Raw genomic sequence first — 22,548 nt, forward strand, 5'->3', positions numbered from 1 at the left:
ATTCGACTAAGTAAAAGAAACACCTCCTCCACATGTTTTCTTTGCATAAAGAACTTCTTAACCGCTGCTATGTTTTTGGCCTCCTGGATCTCCTACTGTGCTTTCTCGGCTTCGGCCTTGGCGTCTTTCAAATTCACAAGGGCCTTCGCAAGCTCGACCTCTTTCATCTTCAGATCATGCTCCATGGACTCGCACTTCTTGCCAAGGTCCTGGAGCTCTTGCTGTATCTCGCCCACTCTAGCACTTTGCTTTTCGCGCTCCTTGCATTCTAAGGACGCTTTGTCTTCGACCTCGGAAAGCGCTTTCTTCAGGGACGCCACTTCGATGATGGCCCCTATTACACAGTCACGACGCTTTTGCGTTAGACTAGCCAATTTTTCCTATCTTTAAATACATGCAAGCGGGGAATCGCTTACCTTTATTCTCCTCGAGCTGTCTCTTCATGAGGCCGAGCTCTCCCTGCGCTTGCTCTAGGTCCCGCTTCAGGTCGGCAACCTTGGTACTTGTAAGTGCATCTAGTGCCCCTTAGTGATTTTGGTGTATTGAAGACTTATAGGTTAAGGGACTAATGTGTTTATGAGTGTACACAGGTCTATAAGTCTATGAGGAGTTTGATATTTACAGAGAAAGTCGACACCTAAAAATGAATATCTTCGACTGAAGATTTTGGTATTCCTGAAGACTTTCATGAAGACGTTCAAAGTGAAGAAATTGGTGTGTCCGCGAAGACTTGATATTCATGCAAGGAATATGAAGCTTGAAGACTTTCGTTTTCATAGTGTTGTTTTTCTCTTTCTTGAGTCATAGGAAACACCATACTATTAAAGGGGATCGAGGAAATACTAAAGAAAAATTTCCATGTGATGCTCAACTCAGAATCCTACACCTACCAATCCCTTCGAGTGAAGCCATTAGAAATCTCATACAGTTCAGTCAATTTCTTCAGTGACAGAGACGAAGTTCTTTTGGTCGCTGAGGAATTTGTTCTGACTGAGGAGTTAGGAATTCGCCAGTGCGGATTGCCTACACAGTGAGGAACATGATAGCCCTGAGGAATTTGAGAGTCAAATTTCCGACCGTTGCTGTGCTGCGCGCTAGCTGTCCCAAAATATCTTATCAACCTAACGGTCATATCATTGAAGGGCATTTATGTCTTATCATGTCGGGATGCTCCCTAGGCTAGAAATAGCCACCCCCTACAACCACTAGCTGGTTGGCTGCTCCGAGAGAAACTGACACTTGTCATTTGAGAGCAACCCATCCTCCGAGGACTTTGAGCAAAAATCATCGAGTGAGGAAAATCCCAAACCCCAAACAGCTACAAACCCAAAGTGATTGAGCATCACTGAAGAGATTTATCTTGCGTGGATCCGACGCTTGTTAGCTTTGAAGACTGTGCTTCTTCTAGACGGTTAGGCGTCATGGTCTAGAGCATCCAAGAGGAATTGTGGATTGCTGAGTGACCGAAGTCTGTGAAGGTTTGGAAGTCACCTGAAGACTTCCCACGAGTGATTGGAGGATGACTGTGTGACCTTAGTTCAAGGAGATTACGGTGAGGACTTGGTGTCCTGAGCTGCGTGCTCAATGACTGGGTGTCCGGGACTGTGTGTCCTCGAGTTTAAATACTCAGCCGCTCCAACCAGACGTACAACTGAGACAGCAGTTGGAACTGGTCTACCAAATCATTGTCTTCACCAACCTTACTGGTTCTATGTCCTCAACTCTTTCATTTCATCATTACTATGTTTGAGTGATTGTTCATATCTGTGTTTGAAGACTTTGACTGAAGAATTTCTCAATTTCCTCAGTTCAACTTCTTCAATCTGTTTGTCTTCATCTTGTGTTATCCCGTGTTTACGCTTTCTGTACTCTGTGTTTGTCTTCATTTCATCATGATGACAATGTGTGTATTCTGTCATGCTTACTTTTGAGTACTTATTCCGCTGCAAGTAGTTCTTCGCTAAGGAATTTCCTCACCGGCAAATTCCTCAGTGAAGAATTCATAAAAATCGCCTATTCACCCCCCCTCTAGTCGATATAACGCACTTTCAATTGGTATCAGAGCAAGGTTCTCCCTTGTTTTGTGTGATTTTGGTTTAACCACCTGGAGTTCTAGTTATGTCGACTGCAGGTATGATCAAGGTCTATGCAGGGTGTCCTACCTTCAATGGCACGGACTACCCCTACTGGAAGAATAAGATGTGAATGCATCTTGAAGCAATTGACAACGATCTCTGGTACGTTGTGGAAAATGGTGTTCCCTCAGTCACACCTTCCCTGAATGCTGTTGATGTGAAGAGATTCAAGCAACTCGATTCTCAAGCGAAGAATATCATATGTGGTCATCTGAGTAAAGGGTAATATGGTAGAGTGAGTGCTTTGGAAACTGCTAAGCTTATCTGGGATAGGCTCTCCAAAGTTAACGAAGGAGTCTCAACTCAATGTGACTCTCGTGTTGACATTCTTAGCAATCTCTTCAACCGCTTCAAAAGACTCGACAATGAAAATGTTCAGCAAACCTTCGATCACCTCACTGATATCTCAAATGAGCTTCAAGCGCTCGGTGCCACTGACATCACCGATCATGAGGTGGTGAAGAAATTGCTGAGATCACTCGATTCATCATTTGACACTCTGGCGCTGATGATTCAAGAGCATACTGATTACAAGTCACTAGATCCCGATGATATCCTCGAGAGGCTAAATACTCATGAGTTCCAGCTTGCTGAAAAGAGAGATCTCTATGGTTCAAGCTATGGCAGAACACGTGCCCTGAAGGCCAAGGCAGTGTCTGAATCTGAATGTGAAGATTTTGGTAGTAGCCTTGGTGATCTTGAAGAATTGAGCCAGGAGCTAGCACTGCTCATGAAGAAGTTCCAGAAATTATCAAGACGTGGTCGCTTTGGAAAATCTTCTAGGAGCAGTGATTCCTCATCAAGTGACTATAAGAGAAGGCTATGCCACAAATGCAAGAAGCCTGGTCACTACATTCAAGATTGTCCTCAGTGGGATAAGGAACTAAAGAAGAAGAAATACAAGTATTACAGTTCTAATGATGCCAAGAAGAAGAAGAAATCTTCAAAGTCTTCATCATCAAAATCCTCAAAGTCTTCATCCCACAAGAAGAGCAGCTCCAAGAAGGCTCGGGCATTCATTGGCAAGGAAATGGATTCTGAGGCTGAATCTGAGGATAATGAGGAAGAGGAGGCATCCAAGGAGTCTGAGTCAGGTGTGGCAAGTCCAGCTCTTGCTACCGCATTTGTCAGCAAGTCTATCTTCAACTCTGAACAAAATGGCAACACCAACAACGCTGATGAAGGCAATGACGACTATGCTCCCACCTATTGCTTCATGGCAAAGGCTGCTAAGGTAACTAAATACCCCTCCTCTGAGTCAAGTGAGGATGAATCTGATGAAAATCTTAAGCCTAGCTACTCTAAACTTGCTAAGATTGCTGTGAAACAACAAAAGGCTATTGAGAAACTTCAAAACATGCTAGACAAAAGTGATGATATGTTGGGTGATGAAATGGACCGCACTAAAGACTTAACTGAAAATCTTCAGAGACTTCAGTCTAAGTTTGACAACCTTCAAAGTCATCGTAAGACTCTCTTAACTGATCACGAGAAGCTTTCTTATGAATTTCTTCAAAGAAAGCAAGATCTTGAGAAGCTAAGAGGGAGTTATGAAGATCTTCATAAGGAGCATGATTCATTACTTGCTCAACAAATCAGCGCTACTCAGGAAGAATTTGATCCTCCATGCTTAAAGTGCATTGAACGTGAATCTGCTAATTCTTCACCTGAATGTTCAAATGCTTCAAATGTTACAAATTCTTCACCTGCCTCTGCTATCACTAATTCCTCATCTGAGGACATTGCTAGTATCACTGACAATGCAGGGCTGAAGGAATTGTATATGACAGGCATGTACAAAAGCCTCAAAGGGCATCACACTCTTTGTGATGTGCTTAAAAAGTAGATCCTCAACAGAAACCCTAGGAAAGAGGGTATTGCCTTTGAGAGGAAACTCAATGCTGATGGAACATATTGGAAGCCTGAGCAGTACCCCAGAACCTCATGGGTTGCTGCCAAGGGACCTCCAGTTGATCCATCTAACTTATCTGGCTTTACGTGTGAATCTCCTCATTCTTCTGATGAGTCATTTGACTCCAACTATAAACTGTTCAAAAATCAGAATGGTGAAGTATTTGCTAGATATGTTGGCACTAACTACAGGAACGGTTCTCCTATGAAGAAAATCTGGATTCCCAAAAGTTATGTTGAAAGTCTTCAGGTGAATGTCCTCATGACACCACCAGTGAAGAATAGGAACCCCAGATCAAACTCTTCATATGGACCAAATTCTTCATATGGATCCAAGTCCTCATACGGACCAAATTCCTCACATGGATCAAATTCCTCAAAAGGATCAAAGTCCTCATATGATCATCATGGTGCTAACCCTTCTGTTTCACAGGGTAGAGCTAAGGGATATGAATATGTGCATTATTCTTCAAATCATTATGTTCATAAGTCCTCAAAGAATTTCTCTGCTTATTCATATGATTACCCTAACCCCTCTTATGTGAAACGAAGTGGACTGGCGTCTATGCCACCTTTCTCATATGGTGCTCGCAGAGTGATGAATTCTTTGCCACCCCTCCAGATGTGGGTGGTGGAGAAAAAGAACTAATCTCTTATGTAGGGTCAGGTCTCCAGTCGTGCTGAAAACGACTGAAGAATTTGCTGGAGACTTGAATAATGCCTGAAAGGACGCAGGCGAATCATGATGAAATGAACTTTCATTTCACATGTCCTCATACTGATTATCTGATCAAATTACTTGATGAAATTGAACTGATGATACTAATGTCATATTCTTCACTGATGAAGTATATGAGTTTGTAAGCTGCACTAATTCATCTACAGGATGATCAACCCAAAGCAAATGAGTGGGTCCTCGATAGTGGATGTACAAATCACATGACTGGTGACAAGAATCTATTGATGGATGCTCCCTTAACACCGTCACATCTGAAGCATATCATCTTCGCTGACAAAGGCAAAAGTCAGGTATTGGGTCTAGGTAAGGTTGCGATCTCTAAGGACATACACATGGACAAAGTCATGCTTGTCGAGTCCTTAGGATACAACCTCATGTCTGTCTCAATGCTTTGTGATCTTGATATGGTTGTTGTCTTTGGCAAGTATCGTTGTGTTGTGATCATGGAAGCTGACAATTCCAAAGTCTTCGAAGGCTTTAGGAGAGGAGACTTGTACATTGCTGATTTCTCTACAGGACCACAACCTGCCGTGTGCTTACTTGCAAAAGCTTTAGAAGGCTGGCTATGGCATCGACGACTTGGTCATGCTGGCATGAGGAATCTGCACACGCTCGCGAAGAAGAAGCATGTCATTGACATTGAGAATGTCAAATTCCTCAAGGATCACTTATGCGGAACCTGTGAAGCTGGGAAGATGACTAAGGCCAAGCATCCAGCGAAGACTATCATGACAAACACTCGACCATTTGAATTGCTTCACATGGATCTCTTCGGTCCTAATCATTATTCTGCTGTGACTAATGATGCATCTCTATATGGCTTTGTTACTGTTGATGATTACTCTCGTTACACATGGGTACACATTGTTACTTACAAACATGAAGTGCAGGAAGTCTTCAAATGATTTTCCTCAAGGGCTTCAACCAACTTTGGTGTGAAGATCAAGCACATCAGGAGTGACAATGGAACTGAGTTCAAGAATTCCGGTCTTAATGACTATCTTGATGAACTTCGTATTACTCATGAGTTATCTGCTCCTTATACTCCTCAGCAACATGGCGTCGTGGAGCGCAAGAACAGAACTCTTGTTGAGATGGCTCGCACTATGCTTGATGAATACAAAACGCCTCATCGTTTTTGGATTGATGCAATTGATACCGCATGCCACATCATCAACAGAGTATATCTTCACAAATTCTTCAAGAAGACTGCCTATGAACTCCTCACTGACAAGAAACCCAATGTGAGTTATTTCAAAGTCTTCGGTGCTAAATGTTGGATTAGAGATCCTCATCACAATGCTAAATTTGCACCGAAAGCACATCAAGGTTTTATGCTTGGTTACGGAAAGGACTCGCACACCTACAGAGTCTTCAACATCGCTCTTCACAAGATTATTGAAACTGTAGATGTGCGGTTCGATGAAACTAATGGCTCGCAAAGAGAGCACCTACCTTCTGTGATAGATGAACCAGCACCTGAGGATTCTATCAAGTTCAAGGCTACTAAGGATGTCATTCCTACCAAAGAATCTACTAAAGAATTCATTCCAGAACGCGAAGATCATCGAGCTAATGCACCTGAGGAAAATGCTGAAGAAAATGGTGCTGAGGAAAATGCTGATCAAATTCCTCGACGATAACTAGCTCATCCTCGTGTTGCAAAAGAAGTGCAAGTTGAAAAGATCATCGATGACATTGAAGCACCAGGTCCTCTCACACGCTCAAAAGCTTCACATTTATCTAACTTTTGTTGGCACTATACTTTTGTCTCTATCACAGAGCCCACTAAGGTAGATGAAGCATTTCTGGAGCCTGAGTGGATTCAGGCCATGCAAGAAGAATTACATCAGTTCGAGCTCAACAATGTCTGGAAACTGGTCAAACGTCCAAATCCTCGCAAGCATAATATCCTTGGCACAAAGTGGATCTACCGTAACAAGCAAGATGAAAATGGCCTTGTGGTGAGGAATAAGGCATGACTTGTAGCTCAGGGCTACACACAGGTTGAAGGAATTGATTCCGATGAAACTTTTGCACCTGTTACTAGACTTGAGGCTATTCGCATATTACTTGCTTATGCTAACCATCATAATATCACTTTATATCAAATGGATGTGAAAAGTGCATTCCTCAATGGTATGCTTGAGGAAGAAGTATATGTTTCTCAACCCCCAGGTTTTGAAGATCCAAAGAATCCTGACAAAGTCTTCAGACTCAACAAGGCCCTCTATGGCCTCAAGCAGGCCCCTCGGGCATGGTATGATACTTTGAAGGAATTTTTCGTGAAGAATGGCTTCACACCCGGTCTTCAAATTCGTCAACAGCACAATGGCATATTCATATCTCAGGAGAAATACCTCAAGGATGTGCTGAGGAAATTCGGCATGCAAGATTGCAAAGGCGTCAAAATTCCTATGCCCACAAATGGCCATCTATGCACTGATGAAAATGGTATTGACTTCGATCACAAGGTATACCGCTCCATGATTGGTTCTTTATTGTACTTATGTGCATCTAGGCCAGATATAATGCTTAGTGTTTGCATGTGTGCCCGGTTTCAAGCTACACCGAAGGAATCACACCATATGGCTGTGAAGCATATTCTTCGATATCTAGCTCTCACACCAACACTAGGACTATGGTACCCGAAGAGCTCTACTTTTGATCTCATGGGATATTCTGACTCTAACTATGTTGGTGATCATGTGGACCGCAGGTCAACATCTGGTACTTGTCATTTCCTTGGACGATCTTTGGTCTGTTGGTCCTCGAAGAAACAGAACTGCGTATCACTGTCTACTGCTGAAGCTAAGTACATTGCTGTTGGTTCTGGTTGTGCTCAATTGCTGTGGATAAAGCAAACTCTCAAGGACTACGACATCAATGTGAAGAATGTGCCTCTCTACTATGACAATGAGAGTGCCATCAAGATTGCTCACAACCCAGTTCAGCACTCGAAGGCAAAGCACATTTAGATTCGTCATCATTTTCTTCGTGATCATGTGTTGAAGGGCGACATTTCTATTGAGCATGTGAAGACTGAAGAATAGCTAGCCGATATCTTTACAAAGCCCTTGGATGAGAAGAGATTTAGAAAGTTGCGGTGTGAGCTAAATATCATAGAGTCTTCGAATGTTCTTTGAAAAGAACACACATCCTAACACTTATGCAAAATTGATGACTTAGATGTGCAACACATGAAGAAACTTTTTTCTTCAATCAATGAAGAATAACACTCTAAATGTGAAGAAATTAATGAAGAATTTGATTCTCAGAACCCTACGACAATTGTATGCGGTGTCTGAAATCATCATTCTTATATACGATGGGTCACGCCACCACAAAAAGTTGAAACCTTCAATTTGAGTCTTTCCTCAGTGTTCAAATTCCTCAGTGTTCAAATTCTTCAACATTGCAAAATCTTTATTGTTTCCGTCATTTTTATTCATTGGCTATATATATACAGGAGTTTATGTCCTCTATAGCATTCATTTATGGCCATTTCTTCAAGTTGCATTTTCTGCTAAGTGAATGTGATCAGACCCTTCCCCCTCTATGCTATACACAACCCAATCTATTCACAAATTCTTCATGTGCATTCTATTTGAACTCGTTCAAAACCTTCATTGTGTCCTGTCAGCTGAAGAAATTGCGAACGGAACTTGAAAACTAATCTTATCCAAATTTTTGTTTTTGCCGCTTAAACCGTCCTTTATCCCACGATGGACTTATCTATTCACCCACGATCTAACACGATCTCCACTTTTCAGTACGTGGGTGACACATGTCAAGCGAATGAGAAGGTCCAGGGGCATGTTCGTCCTAAATCTTCGGGCAAACAGTTTTTCATTGCGACTATAAATACCCCCTCACCCCTTCCTCACTTCCTTTACTCCGCTCGACCGCTCTCTCTCTCGCTCGAGCTTCTCAAACCCTAGCGCCACCGCTACTCCATCATCGTCGGTGAGGAAGAGCTTCACTACCTCGACCTCGTCGCCGCCGTACTCGCGCCAGCCGCGGAAATCTTCACTCCGCCGCCGCCATAGCTGTCTTCCTCCGCCAAGTTAGGGCGTGGAAGATCTGAACTGACGAGCTTCAAATATACATTTCTCAGTTCGTCGTGTTCGTCATCAAGGGTAATTAAAAGTTACTTTTATTGCCCTCTTTGATTCAAATTTTCTCTACAAAATCTTCAAAGGTGTTTTATTCTTCAAATCCTCACACACAAAACACCTCACTAGTCATCTATACTTGATTCATTTCTCTAAGCATCATTTATCTTCAAGATTCCTCTATTGTGTGGATCCTCAATCTATACAACTCTGGAACCTAAGACAAAGAACGCTTAGTGAAATTCTTCAAGACTCATCTTGTCAAATTCCTCAAACTTGTTCATTTTGAAAACCATCTGAGAACACATATGACCTCTTCAAATTCCTCACAACTATACTCTGTTCACAGGTACTCATGTCCGCTGCTGAATCACTAGGTTCTCATCAACTTAACTCATTTGCAGCGTTCCTCGAAGAAAAGTTGCATACTTCTTCAGAGAATTCGATTGTTCAAATCCCTCATCTGAAGAATATGGCAGAAGGTAAGAAACCACAGAAAGGAAGAAAGAAGCCTGAGGTCATGACTGCATTTGAAATACCTGAGGACATCTATGTTGACTATTGCACACCTGATGAGACCAAGTTCGGAAAAGAGAACAAAAATCAGCGCAAGGTGTGCATACAGAGGATTGAAAGGAGATGGGCAAGAGAATGGAGGGAGTACAGATATGTAACTCCAAAGTATATGAAGAAATTCGCTCTAAATCCTCCATGCCCAAGAGCTCCGTTGGCACCGGTCCAAGAAGCTGACCCCACAAGCATCAAGTGTGGTGAGGATTTTCCTGAAGAATGGGCCAAGCGCCAAGCCAAGTTGGCTAGACAAGCCAAAGAAGCAGTGAGGAAATTCAATGAAGACTCTGCTGCTGCTGCTGCCACAAAGGCCTCCGACAAGCCTAGAAAATCAATGGCAAAGAAGCCCGCTCACAAGCCAAGTGCTTCACCAACTGTGCCCTCACGACCAAGTTCCTCAGCAATGCCCTCACGGCCAGATTCTTCAAAGCCCTCACGGCCAATTCCTCATGCAACTCCTGTTCTTTCAAAGTCCTTAGCTCCTCCCCCAAAGTCCTTAGTTGCTCCGGCAAAGTCCTCAACACCTGTACATTTGGCCACATGCCAAAGGACTGCAGGCATCTCTATTACCTCTGGTGTCTCAGCGAGTTCCTCAGCGGCACCAAATTCTTCATCAGGCCCGACTCTGCTTAAGACCAAGGCAACGGCTGGACGAGGTCCTCGGCCTAGTCCGAAGAAGAAACAGGTTGCCTTCCAAGTGCCATCTGACGATGCAGCTGATGATGATGAACTTGCAGAAATCATCAGAGACAGGCAAGAAAGGGCCGCTAGAGCCAAAGGCACAAATGTGCCACTGCTTTTGGATCCAAAGGTGATCCTCGACTACATTGATCTCTGGCACAAGGACCCAAACACTCCTATGCCTGATTTTCATTTGACTCCTGGCCAAAGTCACATGTTGACCCATTTCATCAATGAAGAGAAATGGAAATTTGAGAAGAGCAAGCAAATCAAGAAGGCTCAGTTCAGGAAAGAGAAGTTCCTGAGGAACAACGTTGTCACAATGACAACTGATGAACTCCTCAAGATCCAGTCTGAAATCAAAGCCCTCAGCGATGACTTCAATGCTTATTATGCTGATTGGCTAGGAGCCAAAGTCAGGTTCGTTAAACTGACTAAGAAGTTCACCAATGTTGCAGCCCATCGCAACAAGAAATTCCTCAAGCCGAAGCCTCTACTCAGCAAACTAAAGAACATGCCAGCACCACTGATGACTTTCAGGCTAATGATGAAAATGCTAGTTCTAGGGTTGATGACTCCATTCCAACCGCTGAAGACATTGCCAGGGCATCCACTAGTGGTGCGCCTGAAGAAAATGAAGAAGTCAGGGCAACTGCATCAGTTGCGCCTGAGGAAATTCAAACAGATTCCTCAGCTCCTCCTGCGCCTACACCAACTCCTACCCTTCCATCTGCATCAGATGTGAGGAAGACCAAGGCTGCAGAGAGAGCTGCAGTGAAGAAAAGGAAAGCATCATCTGCTTCAGATTCTTCAGCTCCGAAGAAAATGAAGACTATGACCAGCTCACTTGATAATCCAATTGATGTTGTTCCAATTTCCTCCATGCCAGCAAAGGACCTTGTTCCTTTTGGTGAAGAATATGTGATCCCTAGCGGATCTGATGAACAAAATCATTCTGCTGCTTCGTCAGAGCAGATTAATGAAGAAATTGAAGTGGATGCGATACCTTCAACGCTTGTTGCTTCCTCGCTAATGCCTCAGTTCACAGCTGAAGAGGCTGGCATTGAAGAAATTGAAGATGAAGACGTGGATATTGGATGCACTACGCCTGTGATGAATGATGACTTTTGGGAAAGTCAGCATCCCAATTCTCCACACTTCACCCCACTATAGCAAATACCTCAGTCCCCTGCACCAACCGTTCAAATGGGCTCTGAAGAAACTCATCCCACCTTGTTTGTGCATGAAGAAATTCCAGCCACTAGTGCTAAAGAAACTGCTACTGCTGATACTTTGAACATGCAGACTGCCACTGAAGAGGAACCAGAAATTCCTCAGCCTGAAGAACCGGAGATTGCGATTCCTGAGGTTGTGATGCAACTCACTGACACTCCTGTGCCCAAGCCAAAGGATCCATTCTCAAAGAAGCAAAAGTTCAAGGCTGCAGATTTCTTCAACAAGCATGTGTTCTTTACTGACTACAGTCCCTATGATTTTGCTCGTATAAGGAAGAGGCATTTCTGGACTGCTAGTCAAGCCAACTTTTATTCCTCTATGCTATTCGACAAAGACAAAGTCTTCGATCATGCACACATTCCTCACGTGGACATGGAATCTCTGTCGTGCTTCAAGCCAGTCCTCAATGTTCTTCACGATGCTGGATTGCTGAATTTCTGCATTGACATCTGGGATTGGAATGAAGAACTCATTCTTCAATTCTTTGCAATGCTGCACATCACAGGAAATTCTGAAGATGTGAACACTTGGGTGCTGGACTGGATGTCAGAAAATACTCACTACAAGGCACCAGCAACTGAATTGCTTCATGCCCTCCCACTCAGTCCTCCCCTTGATGGTGCCCACTGCGTCTACAATGAAACTGAGCTTACAAATCATTACATGCAAGTGCTGATGAAGCCTTTGAAGCCAGGGCAGCCCCACGAACCAAATTCCTCATTAAGGAATCATTGTATGTGCCTCGGACTGTCTATCGCATTCTGACGAAGACAATGAGTCCTATCAAAGGCCACGACTCAAATGATGAAGAAGTCGTTGGCATCATGAAGAATATGCTTTTCAATATCATTCATGGCATTCCCGTCAACTTCCATGATTTCTTCATGAGGACTCTCGCAAATATTGCTATGTCACCTTTTGACCTGAAGCCTTATGCACCATGGATTATGAGGTTCATCAGGACAAGGTCTTCACTCAATTACAAGGCTGATACTCTGAACCACGGCAGCTACTTGCCTCCATTGAAGTCCTCAAACGGACATTTTCCTCAGCTGATGACAAAGGCAAGTCAACTGCTGTGATAGATGAAGGCATTAATCCATTGGATGGTCAATTTCGCAAGGCTGCATCCTAATCCACCAATGATGACTCTGCCACACATGACTCTGCCGCCAACACCTCTGCCAAGCAAATTCCTCAAGCCACAGCACCCAGGGTGATGACTGATCGTGAGTTACTCCTCAGTCTTCATCAGAAAGTTGATCACAATCATAAATGGGTTAAGCGTCAGTTTGGTTCAATTCTTTACAACATGACCTCAACACACAATGCAGTGAAGAAAAACCAATACTACCTCCATGAAACCTTCAACCATACCTGGGATGTTCTATCTCATATCTACCGCACAGAAGATCTAAATAGCATGGGTCTCAAGGAAGAATTTGACAGGTCTGCACCTCCACCGAAGAAATTCAAGAAGGTCAAGGTTCCTTCCTTGGTGGCCAGCTCATATTCTTCATCGCGCGACACTGATGAAAATGAAGACTTGGACGACACTGCGGCAGGCCCTACTACGACAACCGAACTCGACAACGCTGGCGCTCCTCCATCAACTTGATATTCTTCAGGGGCGTTAGTCCTCAGTTTTGACCCTTTTGGTCATTTGATGACAAAGGGGGAGAAATCTGAGTTAGTCTTCAAGCGGGTCTATTATATGGGTGTTTTTTTGCTAAGTTACAACTCTCGCTCTTCTGAAACTTTTACTGGATCGAGTTGTAATCTTAAACCCGATGGTGCTCCGATACTTTTGATGCACTGTGCTCTGATACTTTTGATGCGTTATTCTGCATGCTTGTTCCTCGTTAATATTATTGCATGCATGCTGAATTTCTTTAGGCATCATATTTCATCATGCATTTCAAATTCTTCATATTATATGTCAAATGCATGTATGAATTACAAGATATAGGGGGAGATCTCCATGATTCAACTCTTCAAGTGTGCATTGCTTCAAAAGCAAATTCCTCACTATGCACATCTTCAGGGGGAGTTCTTCTATATCTTGCAATCAAATTCCTGAATATCAGTACTTACAATTCATATGTTTATCCCTGTTGAAAACTTAACCTATATTGTCATCAATCACCAAAAAGGGGGAGATTGTAAGTGCACCTAGTGCCCCTTAGTGATTTTGGTGTTTTGAAGACTTATAGGTTAAGGGACTAATGTGTTTATGAGTGTACACAGGTCTATAAGTCTATGATGAGTTTGATATTTATAGAGAAAGTCCACCCCTAAAAATGAATATCTTTGACTGAAGATTTTGGTATTCCTGAAGACTTTCATGAAGACTTTGAAAGTGAAGAAATTGGTGTGTCCGTGAAGACTTGATATTCATGCAATGAATATGAAGGTCGAAGAATTTCGTTCTCATACTTTTGTTTTTCTCTTTCTTGAGTCATAGGAAACACCGTGCTGTTAAAGGGGGTCGAGGAAATACTAAGGAAAAATTTCCATGTGATGCTCAACTCAAAATCCTACACCTACCAATCCCTTCGAGTGAAGCCATTGGAAATCTCATACAGTTCAGTCAATTTCTTCAGTTACAAAGACGAAGTTCTTCTGGTCGCTGAGGAATTTGTTCTGACTGAGGAGTTAGGAATTCGCCAATGCGGATTGCCTACACAGTGAGGAACATGATAGCCCTGAGGAATTTGAGAGTCAAATTTCCGACCGTTGCTGTGCTGCGCGCCAGCTGACCCAAAATATCTTATCCACCTAACGTTCATATCATTGAAGGGCATTTATGTCTTATCATGTCGGGCTGCTCCCTAGGCTATAAATAGCCGCCCCCTACAACCACTAGCTGGCTGGCTGCTCCGAGAGAAACTGACACTTGTCATTTGAGAGCAACCCATCCTCCGAGGACTTTGAGCGAAAATCATCGAGTGAGGAAAATCCCAAACCCCAAACACCTACAAACCCAAAGTGATTGAGCATCACTGAAGAGATTTATCCTGCGTGGATCCGACGCTTGTTACCTTTGAAGACTGTGCTTCTTCCAGAAGGTTAGGTGTCATGGTCTAGAGCATCCAAGAGGAATTGTGGATTGCCGAGTGACCGAAGTCTGTGAAGGTTTGGAAGTCACCTGAAGACTTACCATGAGTGATTGGACAATGTCTGTGTGACCTTAGTTCAAGGAGAATACGGTGAGTACTAGGTGTCCTGAGATACGTGCTCAGCGACTGGGTGTCCGGGACTGTGTGTCCTCGAGTTTAAATACTCAGCCACTCCAACCAGACGTACAACTGAGACAGTAGTTGGAACTGGTCTACCAAATCAATGTCTTCACCAACCTTACTGGTTCTATTTCCTCAACTCTTTCATTTCTTCATTACTATGTTTGAGTGATTGTTCATATATGTGTTTGAAAACTTTGACTGAAGACTTTCTCAATTTCCTCAGTTCAACTTCTTCAGTCTGTTTGTCTTCATCTTGTGTTATCCTGTGTTTACGCTTTCTGTACTCTATGTTTGTCTTCATTTCGTCATGATGACAATGTGTGTATTCTGTCATGCTTACTTCTGAGTACTTATTCTGCTGCAAGTAGTTCTTCGCTAAGGAATTTCCTCACCGGCAAATTCCTTAGTGAATAATTCATAAAAATCGCCTATTCACCCCCCCTCTAGTAGATATAACGCACTTTTAGTAGTACCGGCAGCAGCAAGCAGCAGAGCCTGCTTATGCACACGAATATTTATTGTTAGACTCTTGCGGATGATAATTGACCCTCCGTTTGGCTTTTCTTTCCGAACACCAAACAGAGTATCAGGGGCTACTACCTATCGGGTGGTAATTTTACACATATTTCTTACTTACCTCAAAGCCTGTCAAGAGGCTGGTGCAAGCTTCGGTTAGTCCGCTCTTGGCGGACGAAACCTTCCAAATCACCGAATTCATAAGAGTACGATGCTCTTCATCTATGGAAGCACCGTGAAGTGCTTCCAGTAGACAATCCGGCGCCTTGGGTGCACCGGAAGTCCTCGATGCAGAAGGCTCGCCCTCCCTAACATGGGGCTGTCCGCCTGAGTTCGGAACCATTGAAGGTTCTGGGACAGTGTTCGGCTGAGAGCCCGGCCTACTAGGATAGTGTTAAGCAAAAGCTATAGAGTGAAGTTATGGTGTAGTGCGGACACTTACGATCGCACTGGGGGCTTCCCCCTTGGCAGCCACCCCTCCTCGTTGTGAGCAGCCGTGGCGGAGTAGTCCGGAAGGGACACTTTCCCCTTCTTGGACGCCCCAGCCTCCCCCTCCGGGGCGGCTTTTCTCTTCTTCTCCCCCCAGTGTGGGGAGGTAGAATTTCTTCTTGATTCCCCCCGCCTCCGCGGGAGGAATCTGTCTCGTCGTCATCAGACGACAGGGGTATGATGGCCTTACGCCGAGGGCCTTTTCGGGTCCCCTGGTCCGCCTCCCTGGGCCCCTCATCCTTTCCGGATGGGGTGTCTTCTTCTTCCTCCTCCCCTTCGTGGGAGGAGTGTGCCTCGTCGTCTTCGGACGAGGCTTCTAGCATAACCTTACGCTGGAGACCCTTTCGGGTCCCCGGGGCCTTCTTTTCGGCCTTCTTCTCCGGCACCTTCTACGGTGCCGGGACCAGCATCTCCGTCAGGAGAGCATCAGCAGGGCCTTCTGGCAGCGGAGCCGGACAGTAAACCTGCTCCGCTGTCTCCACATAATCCTGAAGAAAACATGCATAACTACTTCAGGCTCTCCCATGAATATATTGGGAAGATCTAGGTCCGGTGGTAGTCCGAGAACTCACCTGACTAGGAGCCCGCGCGGCATGAAGCCCGCGGTCCTCGGATGTGGGAGGAGGTACTTCAGAGGCCTTGAACAACACCTTCCATTCACCCTTGTGCGTCATGTCGTAGAGCTTCCGGAGCGTCTGGTGTTCGGCCGGGACGAACTCCCACAGATTGAATGCCCGCCTTTGGCAGGGCAGGATCCGGCGAACGAGCATGACCTGGATCACGTTGACAAGCTTGATGTTCTTGTTCTTCATGCTTTTGATCCATGTCTGGAGTTCGGTCAGCTCCGTAGAATCGCCCCAAGACAGGCCCTTCTTTTCCCAGGAGGTGAGCCGCATGGGGGCTTCGGATGGGAACTCGGGGGCCGCTGCCCAGTTGGCGCCGCGCGGCTCGGTGATATAGAACCACCCCGATTTCCATCCTTTTATGGTCTCCGCAAAGGAACCGTCTAGCCAGGTGACGTTAGGCATTTTGCCCACCATGGCCCCTCCGCACTCCGCTTGTTGGCCGCTTACAATCTTCGGCTTCACGGATAAGGTTTGCAGCCATAGGCCGAAATGAGGCCGGATGTGGAGGAAGGCCTCGCATACGACGATGAATGCCGAGATGTTGAGGACGAAGTTCGGGGCTAGATCATGGAAATCTAGCCCGTAGTAGAACATGAGCCCGCAGATGAAGGGATGGACTGGAAATCCCAGTCCATGGATGAAGTGGGCAATGAATACGACCCTCTCGTGGGGTCCTGGGGTCAGAATGACCTGTCCGGCGTCTGGTAGCCGGTGCGCTATGTCCGCGGCCAAGTATCCGGCCGCCCGAAGATTTGCAATGTGCTTCTCCTTGACGGTGGAAGCCACCCACTTGCCTCCTGCTCCGGACATGTTTAGCTGTGCGGAGAAGACTTGGGCTTGGGCGCTGGGGCTCGAGGGGGAAAGAGTGGGCAAAGGAGGAAGAAGGCGTGGGCGAAAATGGGGAAATTCTATCCCTTTATAGAGGCGCTGAAAGCGACACGCCTCCCCACTTGCCCATTGGGAATTGCTTGCTTCCCAAGCACCACGATTGATGGTGTGGTGAGATTACCCATACCCGTATTGATGAGAATCCCGTGATAAGGGGACACGATCTCTGCTTTGACAAGACGTGTCAAACAAACCGCCTCACAATATTCGTTGTAGCTGGTTGTGGGAAAATGGTTCGAATAATGATCCGACCGTAATAACATGTCACATCATCAGAAAAAGTTGTTAGCAGATTGCGTTTGTGAAATATCATTCTCTCTACAGCGGTGTGTAAAGATCATTTTGTGGATCCGGACACGATTCAAGTGTTCAATAAATACTTCGGAGTATTCGGAGAAGGAACCCGCCTTGCAATGCCGAAGACAATACTGTGTGCTGGACTCATCATCATTGTAGCCTGGTTCAGGGGCTACTGAGCGAGTCCTGGATTAGGGGGTATCCGGACAGCCGGACTGTGTACAACGTCCGGACTATTGAATCGTGAAGATACAAGACTCAACACTTCGGCCCGTGTCCAGATGGGACTCTCCTTGGCGCGGAAGGCAAGCTTGGCGATCCGGATATTGTGTTTCCTTTCTTGTATCTGACTCCATGTAAACCCTATCCCTCTCCGGTGTCTATATAAACCGGAGAGGTTGGTCCTTAGAAGGCTGATCACAATTACAATCATACAATCATAGGCTATCTTCTAGGGTTTAGCCTCTATGATGTCGTGGTAGATCTACTCTTGTACTACCCATATCATCAATATTAATCAAGCAGGAAGTAGGGTTTTACCTCCATCGAGAGGGCCCAAACCTGGTGTCAGGACCCCGACTCGATGTCACATCGATCTAGCCTGTAACACCTCATATCACTTTGTGGCCTCACGCACGGTATCCCCACGGGTGTCGCCTTACCTTTGCCCGGGACCGTTTGCGCCTTTTGGCTCACGTATATGATAGTGCCGCTAGCATCCATATGATAAGGAGCCCGGGCTGACATGGCTAGTCGTAAACCCAAAGTGGCACAGACTTACAGGGACAGGCATCCATGACCCAGCATCGAACATGTCGGTCATCAGCAAGTGGGTCTAGGCTGTAGCACTGGGCTAGCAGGACTCCGGTAAACCGGGCTGTAGCGGGCTAACAGGACTGCGGTACTCAATGCGTGACATTTCCCCGAAGGGACAGACACAGGAACGAAGAAGGACACATGCCGGCCAGCCTAAGTGTTCCAGAGCAGTAGCAAGCTACCATGGCTCAGTGGTAACACTAGGAGACATTTCCCGGTAAGAGAGGCTACTAAAGATAAACAACTAGATAGTCAGATCCCACACATACCAAGCATTTCAATCATACACACAATATGCTCGATATGTGCAAATACAACAAGGCATCACAACATGACTCTACGACACAAGTACTTTATTTAAGGCTCAGAGAGCCATACATAACATACACATAGGTACGGGTCACACGACCCAGCATTCAAGTCATACAGTCATACAGACCAGCAGCGGAAGTAACTTGTCTGAGTACAGACAACTAGTAAAATAAAAGAGGCTTGGAAAGCCTAGCTATACTACGTGGTCCTTCACAAGCTCAGGATCACCACCTGGGCCTTAGCCTACTCATTGATGTCAACGTCTACGAAGAACCCATCAGAAGGGGTTGCAGCGTCTTCTGTAAAAATGTAAATTATAGCAACATGAGTACAAAGGTACTCAGCAAGACTTACATCAGATCCTACATACATGCACATTATCAAGAAGGGTTGGTGGAGTTGTTGCAGCAAGCCAGCTTTGACTCTTGGCTAGGCTATCCTACGAGACTCCAACTTGAAATGGTTTTGCGTACACGAGTCCACTACTCACCACTTCAATACACTACCGAGGATCCACCTCCGTCTTCCTACGGAAGAGCCATCCTCGGCACTCACACTTATCTTGAGGCTTTTAGTAGTTTCCATTTACTTGTCTATGAACTGTATAGGCAACCAAGTAGTCCTTCACCGCGGACGCGGCTATTCGAATAGATCATGTTAACCCTGCAGGGGTGTACTTCTTCATACATGTTTCAACCAATTAGCGTCTGCACACGACATGTGCTCGGCAGACTTCAAGCGAAAGCCGACGTGGGTGTAGACCACGACCTACCTAAACACCTAAGTCTCTAGTCCAGGTTTATCGCCTATTCGGGTTCCATCCATGAGGAGATCCGGCCGGAGTTTCGCTCACAGCCCCAAACGATGTGAACAGGGTTCCGTGACACCAAATGGGTGCCCGGTTTACCCGGCCACGTACCTACCACATCACAGCCCACCCCTACGGTCAGCGCTGTCCACGGCCTCCAGTAGGCTACAAACACCAGAAACTACTTGCAACTCCTGGACAGAGGACTAGGGTGAATAAGAAGTCGATCGGGGTCATATTTCAGGGCCCAATGCATGGTAGTAGCTGTATCTTAAATCACACATACAGATCTCAGTGCTTAAGGTCGGCTTCAATGAAACAACCCACCATGTACTCCTACATGGCCTTTCATCGATACCTTTACCAAATCGTGTTCACCACACCACTCTCATTACCGACATAATCATTTCACTCTAGCCCATCACCCAGATGAACCAGACCTGACACGACTCTAAGCATAGCAGGCATAGCAAGGTAGGAACAACACATACATATGGCTCAATCAACTCCTACACATGCTAGTGGGTTTCATCTAGTTACTGTGGCAATGACAGGTCATGCAGAGGAAGTGGGTTCAACTACCGTAGCACACAGCAGTTTGAAACGCGTTGTCTTAATGCAGTAAAAGAGAGCAGGAGCGAGAACATGGGATTGTATCGATATGATCAAATGGTTGGTTGCTTGCCTGATGGTTCGATGCACTGATACGGTTCTTCGTTAGGGTAATCACGGTACTCCACGGAGACAGAACCTGCCGCAAAGAACACCGATACACAACCATCACCAAACAATGTGCAACAATATGATGCATGCATGAAACATGGCAATATGAGTGTGTTGGGCTAATGCAACTAAGACCAGAAGGGTTTGAACCAATTTGAATCAAAGATTCAAATTTCAAACTCAAACATGGCCCTTTAAAGTGTTTTTCCTTGTTCTGCATTAAACATCAAGTTAACTTGTTTAATCATGCATGAAAATAGTACAGATGGATAGATTGGATTTTTCTGATCATTTTTCAAACCTGACAATGGGTCCCGCGTGTCAGTGTGATTAATTAAACTAACATTAATTTAAACTAATCCTAATTAGTTAACAGGGCTGGGCCCCACCTGTCCTTGACTCAGGAGAGTCAACCAGGGCCCACCCGTGGTCAAACCCGGGTCGGCTGCACCGGCGTTTAGCCGTCGGCGAACCCGACGCGGCGGCGGAAGTTGTTTTTGCCGTTCCGGCAACCAAACGAGTCGCGGAGGCCCCCGAAGAGGAGCTGAGGACGAACCGCGGCTCTTGGTGGAGTCCGTTGGGGTCGGGGTGGCCGGAGTTGGCGCCGGCGATGACTTTGGCGGCCACCGGAGTTCGTCCGGGTGCTGGGCGCCAGGTAAGTTTTCTATTTTTTTCCTGTTTCTGTTTTTAATACTTCTGCAACTTTGTTGATTTATTAAAAATACTTAGGCAACTCCTAAAATCACCAAACTACTCCTGGTCCATAGTTGGATTATTTCCAACATGAAACATTTTAGTTTGGAGATATTTGAGCATTTAAATATTTTATATAATTTTAAATGCCCAAATTCAAATATTTATGATTTAATTCAAAAACCCTAAGATGGCCTAGGAAAATGTGCATCACTTTTGGCAGAGGATCTGAACCAAGACAAAAATGATGGGCATTTTAGAAGGGCATTTCAAGTTCATTGAAAAAGTTTTTAGTAAACCCTAATTGGTTTCAGAGGGGGCTGGGGGTTCTGTCATCCCCATTTCAGATTTCTGATGAAAGAATAAACATGATGCAACACTCTAATGCATGAATTAGCTAGGGTGTGACAACTCACCCCCACTCAAAAGAATCTCGTCCCGAGATTTGGGTTCCTCCGGAAAAAGGGCGGGATACTCGAGTCGAAGACGATCCTCCCTTTCCCAAGTTGCTTCTTCCTCAGAATGGTGCGACCATTGAACTTTGAGAAACTTGATTTTATGACGTCGAGTGGTACGCTCGGCCTGATCGAGGATACGAATGGGGTACTCTCGATACGTGAGATTATCTTGGAGATCAAGCGTTTCATGGTCCACTCCACGGATAGGATCCGAGAAGCAACGCCTGAGTTGAGAAACGTGGAAAACATCGTGGACTCTAGAGAGATGTGGAGGTAGTTCCAACTGGTAGGCAACTTCTCCTCGTTTAGCGAGAATACGGAAAGGTCCAATGTAACGAGGAGCCAATTTGCCTTTGATACCGAAACGATGGGTTCCCTTCAGAGGAGTAACCCGAAGGTAAGCTTTCTCGTCAACCTCGAAAGTCATGGCCTTATGTTTTCGGTCATACTGACTCTTTTGACGAGATTGGGCTGTTTTCAACTTTTCACGAACGATGCGAACTTGCTCTTCTGCTTCCTGAATCATATCCGGGCCAAAGAATTGTCTTTCCCCAGTTTCTGACCAGTTAAGGGGTGTTTGACACCGTCGTCCATAGAGAACTTCAAAAGGGGCTTTACCCAAGCTAGATTGATAGCTGTTGTTGTAAGCGAATTCGGCAAATGGAAGGCATTTCTCCCACTCCATTCCGAATGAGATAACAGAGGCTCGAAGCATGTCTTCTAGGATCTGGTTGACGCGTTCTACTTGACCACTCGATTGAGGGTGAAAAGCGGTGCTAAAGGAAAGGCGGGTTCCCATAGCATTTTGGAAACTTTCCCAAAATCAAGAGGTGAAAAGACTTCCTCGATCCGAGTTAATTTCCAAAGGAACACCATGGAGAGACACAATTCGGGAGATGTATAAGTCTGCCAACTGGCTAGCGGTTATACTCTCACGAACAAGTAAGAAATGGGCCACTTTGGAAAGACGATCGACAACGACGAAGATAGAATTATTCCCTCTCTTGGTCCTGGGAAAACCGGTAATGAAATCCATACCAATTTTATCCATTTTCCATTCAGGAATAGCTAAGGGTTGAAGGGTGCCAGCAGGCCGTTGATGCTCTGCTTTTACACGACGGCAGACGTCGCAATTAGCAATGTACTGAGCAATTTCTCTCTTCATCCTAGTCCACCAGAACCTCTGGCATAGGTCCTGATACATCTTGGTACTACCGGGATGAATGGTGAGAGGAGATTCATGAGCCTCCTTAAGGATCAACTGCCGTAGATGCTGGTTCTTGGGAACCACTA

Source organism: Triticum dicoccoides, chromosome 4B (genome assembly GCF_002162155.2).
Source record: "Triticum dicoccoides isolate Atlit2015 ecotype Zavitan chromosome 4B, WEW_v2.0, whole genome shotgun sequence".
Classification (NCBI taxonomy): domain Eukaryota; kingdom Viridiplantae; phylum Streptophyta; class Magnoliopsida; order Poales; family Poaceae; genus Triticum; species Triticum dicoccoides.